This window comes from Harpia harpyja, chromosome W (genome assembly GCF_026419915.1).
Source record: "Harpia harpyja isolate bHarHar1 chromosome W, bHarHar1 primary haplotype, whole genome shotgun sequence".
NCBI classification, from domain to species: Eukaryota; Metazoa; Chordata; class Aves; order Accipitriformes; family Accipitridae; genus Harpia; species Harpia harpyja.
Genome location: NC_068968.1, coordinates 13,805,831 through 13,813,517, shown reverse-complemented (window position 1 = coordinate 13,813,517; position 7,687 = coordinate 13,805,831). Strand labels below are relative to the sequence as shown.

Genomic DNA, 7,687 nt, shown 5'->3' with positions numbered 1-7,687 from the left:
ACATTGTTCTCATCTAGCGTACAGGAACATCTAGTCATAAGAGCGAAGAACTGCAAAACTTATGAATAATTACTAGTTAATCACTTGACTACACTTCTGTAATAAAAGTTTGAACAAACCACACGAAATGTATGGACATATGCTGTCATGAGGACCAACGGGATGCTACTGGATCCATGGTGGTGACTATCCTTGCAACTCTATCCCGACTGCTTCCTTGATTTCTGCCTTTTCTTCCATTCTATCCTATCGCTACTTTTTTCTACTTTTGATGCTTTTGATAATAAAAGCTGTTTTGGGTATACGGCATTCGACCTCGTTTGTGTCCTTATCTCGCTCTTGGGATCATATCGAAACCTTCCCCGACATTGGATCAGGACATTTAAATTGGTGTCACGGACAGGATCCCTTGAGACAAGAGTGCTGCATTGTTTCCGAAATACGTGAGACCTCTCAGGAACGCAAGGGGTGTGGGCTTGTGTTGTGTTTGAAACTTTATGTGCTGTCTCCCTGAGACGACCGCTTCCCCGCTTTATACAAGATGAGTGATAGTAAAATTGCCCCTTTGGGGAAAGAAGTTTTGTTTGATTTTTTAGAAAAACATAAAGCGTGACCCTCTGTGCTTGGGATAGACTGGGCTCAGGGAATAATCTGCAGAGCGTTGTTGATCGGATGGTCGCTTTACAGAAAGACGCTAGAGTGTGGTCAGGGAAAGGAAAAGCAATTGTCTGTGCCATTCTTGGTGCTAGTCTGGCCACAGCAGTGGAGGATAGGGATTGCCACCTCACTGCAGAATCTCAAATTATTGAATTCCTCCAAAATCTTGTTCAGTCCCTTCTGGGACAAGTGGCGGGATTAAAAGCACAACTTGAAGCCCTTGGAATGGGCTGCCCAGGGAAGTGGTTGAGTCACCATCCCTGGAGGTATTCAAAAAGCGAGTGGATAGGGTACTCCAGGGCATGGTTTAGGGGGCATGGTTAATGGTTGGACTTGATGATCTTGAAGGTCTTTTCCAACCGAAATGATTCTATGATTCTATGATTCTATGAAAAGAACCAAGTGAAACATTTGCAAATTGCTCTTAAGGAGCAGCTCCTTGCAGATACTGTCCGTGAGGAAATTCCTCCAAGATCAGAAATTGGCTACCCCTTTAATGACCTGCAGGCAGCGAAAGAGAGAGTGGAGAAGTTAGAGATGCCTTCATTGCGACCCTTAGTCAAAACTGAATATATTGATGATGATGAGCAGGACCAGTACCCCCAAGTTACAACTAAAGAGGTTCCCTATACTGCCACCGAGTTGGCGAAACTAAAAAAGGAATTTGGCCGAAACCCTAAGGAGTCAGAAACGGAGTATGTGTGGAGAGTATCGTTGTCGGGGGGGGACCAGATTCTGTTAAGTGAAAAGGAGGCAGAAGGGTATCGGGGACCGGGAGTGTTTTTAACTACTGGGGATTGCCATGCCCCCTGGTCTTTAACCCAACAGGCAGCCTATTGGGCGGGGGGTTTGAACCCCTTGGAGAGGGGGGATCCCCTTGCGATTACGGGGACTGTTGATCAATTAGTGGAGAGTGTGCAAAAGGCAGCTTGTCTGCAGATGATGTATGATCGAAAATTGGAGCCTAGGCAGGAGTCCCCGATGATGATGTTGGTGGACCCTGAGCGAATGACTCCCCTTATAAGGGGACTCCCCGATTCTCTGAAGCCGATTGGTATACAATTACAAGGAAAGATACAGGCAGTGCCCCAGGGCGAGAGAGTCCTGGCTGCTTTAGGAGGACTCACGCCTGATTGGCACTGCCGACCCCCGGATAGGAAAATGTGAACTTGGGGAGAAGTGGCCCAGGAATTAATTAATTACGGGTGCAGGTATGGTCCCATTAACCCTCCAGCCACCAAAACAGACTCCAGGGACTTGAGGCGGGCTGAAGTAATAATAGTTTGGTGCCCTGGGAGTGATAAGAGAACACCCCTTGCTAAACCGCTGGGGGGGAGAGATATCCCCAACAAACGTAATAGACTGTGGGCACAGGGATACCAGAAGGGGATCCCACGTGACTTAATGGACGGCATGCCAACAGACAAATTAGAAAAATTGGTAACAGTGTGGCCCGATAAATTAGCAAATAGAAAAGTGGATTTTGACAATACTACTCCCAGCGCACCCTCCCTGATTGATTTATCAGAAACAAACGCCACCCAAGAGCCGGCGGGAAACTAGATCCTTCGCCTTTCGGTGGTGAGCAGGGGGGCGAAGGTTGGATGTATATCAGACAGCTCACTGAAAACAGCTGGGGTGATTTACTAATTACAGGCATTGTGGGGCCAAGACAAGTCCCGGTCACCTTTTTGGTAGATACCGGAGCTCAAATTTCAGCTATTAAAACCAAAGACGCTGCTAATTGTGGAATTACACCCTCCAAACAGCGGCTTTTTGTGGCAGATGCATTCGGCATTGTTCAGCCACAGGCATTAGCAATGGTCAGCCTGCATTTGCCAGGAGAAGACAGTGCCACTACACTGACAATGGTTGTGGGGGAGTTTCCACTTAACCTTTTAGGACTCGATGTTTTAAAGGGAAAGATCTGGATTGATAATAAAGGGAGACAGTGGTCATTTGGCTCTCTCACAATAGATATTCGGCTGTTACAAGATGCGCCGCTACTTCCCCCTTCAAAACTTACAAATGTTAAGCCCTACCCGATACCCTTAGGGGCCAGAGAGGGAATAGCACCTGTGTTAGAGGACTTAAAGGGACAGGGTATCGTGATTCCAACCCACTCTCCTTTTAACTCCCCGATGTGGCCAGTGCGAAAACCTAATGGCAAGTGGAGATTGACTGTAGATTATCGCAGACTTAATGCAAATACCGGTCCATTGACAGCTGTGGTACCGAATATTGCTGAGCTTATAGCTACAATCCAGGAATGAGCCCACCCAATTATGGCAACAGTGGATGTTAAAGATATGTTTTTTATGGTCCCCCTGCAAACAGAGGATCAAGACCGCTTTGCATTTACTTGGGAGGGTCAGCAATTTACTTTTACCCGACTCCCACAAGGGTATAAGCATTCCCCCACTCTAGCTCATCATGCGCTAGCGCAGGAGCTAGAACTAATTCAGACAGAGGAGGGGGTCAGTGTTTACCAGTATATTGATGACATTCTTGTGGGAGGGGATGAAACAGAAAAGGTTCAGAAAACTCAGGATAATATAATTTCTCACTTGGAAAGCTTGGGGCTGAAAATTCCACCAGAGAAAATACTAACACCCTTAAGTGAAGTAAAGTTTTTAGGAATTTGGTGGCAGGGAGGAACGACATGTATCCCCCCGACACCCTTTCCTCATTGGATCAGATTAAAATGCCAGAGTCAAAAAAGGATTTGCAGCACGTACTAGGATTACTTGTGTTTTGGAGGAAACATATCCCTGATTTTTCAATTATTGCAAGACCCCTGTATGACTTGTTGCGAAAAGGGGCTCAGTGGGAATGGACTAAGCCCCACGAAGAGGCATTGCAATTGCTAGTTTTTGAAGCAACTGCCCATCAAGCTCTCGGTCCTATTCACCCCACAGACCCTGTCCATATTGAATGGGGATTTGCCAAGAGCGGGCTATCAATACATTTATGGCAAAAGGGCCCCGAAGGACCCACTTGACCTATTGGGTTCTATTCTCGCAGTTTTAAGGATGCGGAAAAAAGATATGCTGCTTGGGAGAAGGGTTTGTTTGTAGTCAGTTTAGCCTTGAGAGAGGCTGAACGGACTATTTGACAACAGCCTATAGTGCTTAGAGGCCCGTTTAAAGTAACCAAGACAGTTTTAGCAGGAACTCCTCCCCCTGACGGGGTGGCTCAGAGAGCCTCTGTGCGGAAATGGTATGCCCAGATAGAGCATTATTGTGACATTTTTACTGTGTCTGAGGGGGCAGCAAAGATGTTAACCATTCAAGAGGAAACGAGCCCAGATAGAGAAATGCCTGAACTCCCTCCTGTAATACAAGTGGCCCCCCCGTTTTTCCGAGCAATTGCAGAATGTTTGGAAGTATTGAGCTGTAGCGCTCCGCGTAGATGTGGACAAACAAATAATCACCAAAGGAGAAGGTAGTGCTCAAGTAGGGGAATTTTAGTTGCAGTATGGAGTGTTTTCCAGCATGAAGCTCAGTCTACCTCTCCTGTCTATATCTATACTGCCTCCTATGCTGTATTTAAAGGCTGTACTGAATGGCTTCCGTTCTGGGAACAAAAGGGGTGGCAGGTCAATAGGATACCTGTATGGCAGAAAGAAAAGATATTCTAACCATTGCTAGACAAGGAAAATTTGCAGTAGCTTGGGTGGCTTCCCATCAACAGGATAACACTCCTGTTAGCCAGTGGAATGGCAAAGCTGATGAATTAGCCCAATTAGCTCCCCTCCAGAACACCCCAATAGCAGAAGACTGGGAGCGATTGTTAGAATGACTGCATGTAACAAGGAAACATTCGGGGATCAAAGTTCTCTATTGTGAGGCCCAAGCTTGAGGTTGGCCAGTTACCAGGGAAGAATGTAAAACTTGCGTGTCCGCCTGTGAACAATGTCATACCCGCTTGGAAAGACACCCCCGGAAGGTGACCCCCTACAACTAAGGGAGGGGAAAGGGCTGTGGGAGGCTTGGCAAGTGGACTACATTGGCCCCTTCCAAAAATCAGAAGGAAAGCATTATGTGTTAGTTGGAGTAGAGATAGCATCAGGGTTAGTCCAGGCCGAAGCCTTTGCCAGAGCTACTGGGGAAAACACAGTGAAAGCTTTGAAAGAGTGGTTTGGCACCTTCCCCAAACCTCAGTCGATTCAGTTGGATAACGATTCCCAATTTACTGCTAAAATAGTCCAAGATTGGGTGACCCAGGAAGGAATCTCGTGGGTACGACATACTCCGTATTATCCACAGGCAAACGGAATTGTGGAAAGAACGAATGGCCTACTGAAACGCTTCCTCAAACCGCATAAGCCCAGGTGGGCCGAATGGCTACGGGATGCGGTGACTAGTGTTAACAGTCATTGGGGAGTGAATGGGTGCCCAAAAATTACAGCATTTTGCCCAAAGGCCCCAACCATTATGCCAGCCCCAGATGGCCTGGATCATCCCAGAAATCCATCACATTTTCCAGGCCAACCGGTCTTAGTTGAACTCCCCATGGTGGGAGCCGTACCTCTGGTACTGAAAACCCCAATGAATAAATATGCTTGGAAAGCAAAAGATGCTCACGGAAAAGAACATAAAATCAATACCAGGTGGATTATTCCATCCTTCTAATAACAATTTGTTTCCGGTTCCTTAGGACCAACCGAGTCTGTTTTTCTTTTCTTTTCCAGGTGAAGACTCTGGAGCCTGCCTGAACGAATACATGAAGCTGTTGATTGTCTGTGTGGTTTTGTCAGTGATTGCTTTGTTAATATTTATAGGATGTTTGGCATACTACTGTGGACGTTGTTTTGGTCGACCATTGTCACCACCTTTAATATTTGGGAAAACTGTGTCCCCCTTTTCAGCTTGGGGTGGCAAAATGAATTTGTGGCTCTAGGCCAGCAAGTGGCCAACACTTTTAATCTGACTAATTGTTGGGTATGTGGTGGGCCCTTAGGTTTGGAAAGCTGGCCATGGACTGCTGTCCCTATTTCCCCCAAATGGTTAGTGAGTAATTACAGTGAGGTCAAAAATGATTCTTACTGGGGTGAAGACACACAGCCCTGGACAATACAATACCCAGTCCAAGGCGAATATTGCTTGAACTGAACACAGAAAGATGGTATCCCTGTGGGAAATAGCAAGTGCAACTGGACCTATACTTATGGCAACCATTGCCTCACTGACAGTTGTAGACCAATTGATTGTTCAAACTGTGGGGCAGCTGTGTCACTGCCAGAAGGGGACGACCAGGCATATTGTCGCCTTTTGAGTTCCAGTTCTCTAAATTTTGTACCTCACTGGCCCGGATGTGCTTGGGTGAATCAAACAGGAAACAGTTTTCCCATTTTTGGTCTTCCACTAATCAGTCTAATAACCGTCTTAATGTTACCTGCTTTTGGCACTGCAGTTCCGGTGCCTGGAAATGCAGACTCACTGATAAAACATATTGTTGTCTCCCTGATGGGACTCAAATTTGGTGGTCAAGTGATAATAAAGACCACTGTCAGAGACATTTAAGCATAGGTCTGGATGAACTTCCTATCTGTTTGGGGCACCATGGAGGAAGTGGGAAAAACCATGGACAGATTGCTGATGAACGGTCCGTCAGATCACCCTCTAGAAGTAGGTAATTCAACATATTTCCAATCACCACGGACACCTACCGGTTTGTTTGAAAATGGTGCACGAGCCTTAAAGGGTCACTATTGGGTGTGTGGCCAACGTGCCTACAAACTGCTACCAGCAAATTGGACTGGAGTGTGTTATGTGGGGGTAATTCGCCCCTTGTTTTTTCTGCTCCCGGACGATGAAGGGGATGGGCTGGGTGTTAAGGTATATGATGATCTCAATCGATATCAGCAGTCCATTGATACCTCTATAGTAGGTGGGAGTGGTCAAACCTGGGGCAAAGACAAGTGGACCCCTCAACATATTGTACAACATTATGGACCTGCCACCTGGAACCCCAACGAGTGGGTTAGCGGTGCTCAAGAACCTATCTATAATCTAAATCGCATCATCTGGTTACAAGCTGTCCTAGAGATCATTACTAATGAGACAGCCTGTGCCCTTCATCTATTGGCGGATCAAGCCACACAAATGCGAACAGCAATATTGCAACATCGCATGGTTCTCGATTACATGCTAGCCGAAGAAGGAGGTGTTTGTGGTAAACTAAATGATTCTAACTGTTATTTAAAAATTGATGACAGTGGGAAAATTGTTAAACAAATTACTGCGGGAATACAAAAGCTGGTCCATGTTCCTGTCCAGACATGGAAAGGCTGGGACATTGATATGTTTTCCTGGCTCCCTGGTGGTCCATGGGTTAAGCGAATCTTATTTTACTTGTTGTGTTTTTGCCATGTTATTGTTTTTACCACGTATCATTCCATGTTGTAACTAATATGCAATTTGTAACTACAGTTTCACCTGACAGCGTTAAACAAATTTGTGCTGTGCATCGAACCACGCCGTTGGTAGTACAGATTGTATGAAATGCTCATTTCTGGCGTTTTCTATATAGCTATCTTTTCTCAAAACCACCATGGGTCCTGAAGCAATCTTTGAGCCACAGGGTGGTGTGAGAGACTGAATTGTTATCTCGAGCTATTTGTCTCAAAGATTGTTTGTTGTGAGAGACTGGACTATCATCTCAGGGATTGTTTGCTGTGATGAGCCACTTATCCCAGAGAAGGCTTGTTTAAGCAGGGCACTCCTCTGTCCAAAAGGATGATTATCAGGCCACTGAGGCATCCAGGGGAGGAGACAGGCCAGAGCCAGCGAAGAATGTGGAGACTAACATTCTCATGGAAACTGTAGTCTTTGAGATAAGGTACTGGTTTCTGGTGTTGATCACACGAAGGTCCTGTGATAGACAAAACCTGCAGCGCGTCAACAGTGCATGAACAGTACGTATGTGCACGCATCATCCTATAAAAAACCGTGGAGACAAGCCGTGGTGTGCACCCACCACCGAAGAATTGAAGACTGAGGACCAATGGGACACTTCTGGATCCATG

The 7,687-nt window shown here is 46.1% G+C and overlaps 1 pseudogene; it reads left to right on the top strand.

The window, feature by feature from the left end:
- The first annotated feature begins 541 nt into the window (after nt 1–541).
- On the top strand, nt 542–2,220 carry LOC128136057 (uncharacterized; annotated as a pseudogene).
- Nucleotides 2,221–7,687: the final 5,467 nt, after the last annotated feature.